This window comes from Phoca vitulina, unplaced genomic scaffold (assembly GCF_004348235.1).
Source record: "Phoca vitulina isolate PV1807 unplaced genomic scaffold, GSC_HSeal_1.0 scaffold22, whole genome shotgun sequence".
In the NCBI taxonomy this organism is placed as follows: domain Eukaryota; kingdom Metazoa; phylum Chordata; class Mammalia; order Carnivora; family Phocidae; genus Phoca; species Phoca vitulina.
The window spans coordinates 11,405,638-11,407,730 of record NW_022589725.1 but is presented as its reverse complement, the minus strand read 5'-3'; the positions used below and the strand labels follow the sequence as shown (position 1 = coordinate 11,407,730).

At 42.9% G+C, this 2,093-nt stretch overlaps 1 pseudogene; it reads left to right on the top strand.

The window, feature by feature from the left end:
- The first annotated feature begins 431 nt into the window (after positions 1–431).
- Positions 432–1,345, top strand: LOC116641491 (annotated as a pseudogene).
- Positions 1,346–2,093: the final 748 nt, after the last annotated feature.

The window sequence follows — 2,093 nt, the reverse complement described above, 5'->3', positions numbered from 1 at the left end:
TAGAAAAGAGTGATTCAGTGCACCATGTATACACTCAGCACCTTGGATTGTCACTACTCATTGCATATCTTACTCCCTTGCTCTTGGGAGACTTTGTAAGCCCAACACCTGGCTCAATTTCTAGCACTTATTGGGAGCACAATAAATGTTTATTGAAAGAATACATGAATTAAATGAAATTTAAAAATTAATTTCCTCCTCTCTTGGATAATTTAAACCCTCCCTTTAAAACTGTTTGAGGTGCGTTCAGCTCCATTGGGCTGGTTGGCTCTTACTGTTGCAGTGGTGACGCACTTCATCCTGTCCTTCTCAGACTCTTAACATCTGGAGGTCTTTCTACTCTTCTCAGCTCTTCCACCTAGATCCATAAGCCTGGGCCTTTCTTACAATCTCGCTCTTTCTTTTTTTCCGTCTACCCTCAACTCACCAACATGAGTGCAGATCCAGCTCTGCCCCTATGCCCACCTGGCCCTGAAGCACCCAGTTCTAGGGACTCTTCTCCAATGCCTGAGATTTACGGGCCTGAAGAAAATTATGCATCCCTGCAAATGTCATCTGCTGAGACACCCCACACGGAGACCGTCTCTCCTCTTCCTTCGTCCATGGATCTGCCCCGACTCCTCCACCAGTCCCAGGGTAAAACTACCACCCACTTCTGGAGAGGAGAGAACAGTGAGGAAGGAAGATACGGCCCAGGGCAAGAAACAGAAGATCAGGACCGTGTTCTCTCAGACCCAACTCTATGTCCTCAATGATCGATTTCAGAGACAGAAATCGATCCAGCAGATGCAAGAACTTTCCAACATTCTGAACCTTAGCTATAAGCAGGTCGAAGACCTGGTTCCAGAACCAGAGAATGAAATGTAAGAGGTGGCAGAAAAACCACTGGCCAAAGGAGAGCAAGAGTGTGACTCAGAACAGCACAGCAACCGCAGAATACCCAGGCTTCTATTCCTACCACCAGGGATACCTGAGGAACACTTCTGGAAACCTTCCAATATGGAGCAACCAGACCTGGAATAACCCGAATTGGAGCAACCAGACCTGGAACAGCCAGTCTTGGAGCAACCACTCCTGGAATGGCCAGTCTTGGAGCAACCATTCCTGGGCCAGTCAGACCTGGTGCCCCCAAGCCTGGAATAATCAGCTCCAGAACTGTGGAGAGGAATCTCTGCAGCCCCAGATCCAGTTCCAGCAAAATTCCATCAGTGATTTGGAGTCCATCTTAGAAACTTCTGGGGAAAGCCATAGTGTAATACAACAATCTGCTAAGTATTTTAGTACCCAGCAAATAATGGATTTGTTCCCAAATTACTCTGTGAACATACAGCCTGAAGATGTGTGACGATGAGTATATTATTCGGTCTCAATTTGGGTGGTGGCTGTTATTCTCCTAGGCTTTGTCTTTTAGGTCCTATATATCTCTTCCTCGATATTCTGTTTCCCATTATTCTTACTGTGTCCATTGAGGGGGTACGATTGGAGTCAAAGAGGTTTCAGTAGCATTGGCTCTATGGACAAAATGATAAAAGGTGTTTCTCACTACAATACTAATGTGGATATCTTTAGGCTCTAGAATCTAACCTCAAGAATAGGAAGTGAAGATACAAAGACATGTGATGAAGGATAATTTGTATTTTCTGAGATTGTGAGGCTTTTCTTGTTAATAACTTCAATTATTAACGATGAAGGGTTAAGCTATAATGTGCTTCATTGATTTCCTCGGTCCCTTGTGATGTTTTACTAGAACTGTTAATTTGTTCATTATTCTAGCATTTGTAGAAAGATGTTTTGTATTTTAATGTATCATGATAATAGTACCAGTTTGGCTGATTGGTTTATAGGTTTAAGTACAAATAAATAAAATGCCCACTTTAAAAAAAAAATGTTTGAGGTGCCACTTGTCTTTAAAGCCTTTTCTAATCATCCACTGCTATAATTTTATCCTTCTCTGTCTTCATGTAGCACATATTATTTAAAGATTTTACTTTTATTTTTTAAGCAATCTCTACACCCACTGTGGGGCTCAAACTCACAACCCTGAGATCAAGAGTTGCATGCTCCACTAACTGAGCCAGCCGGGTGCCCCAGTA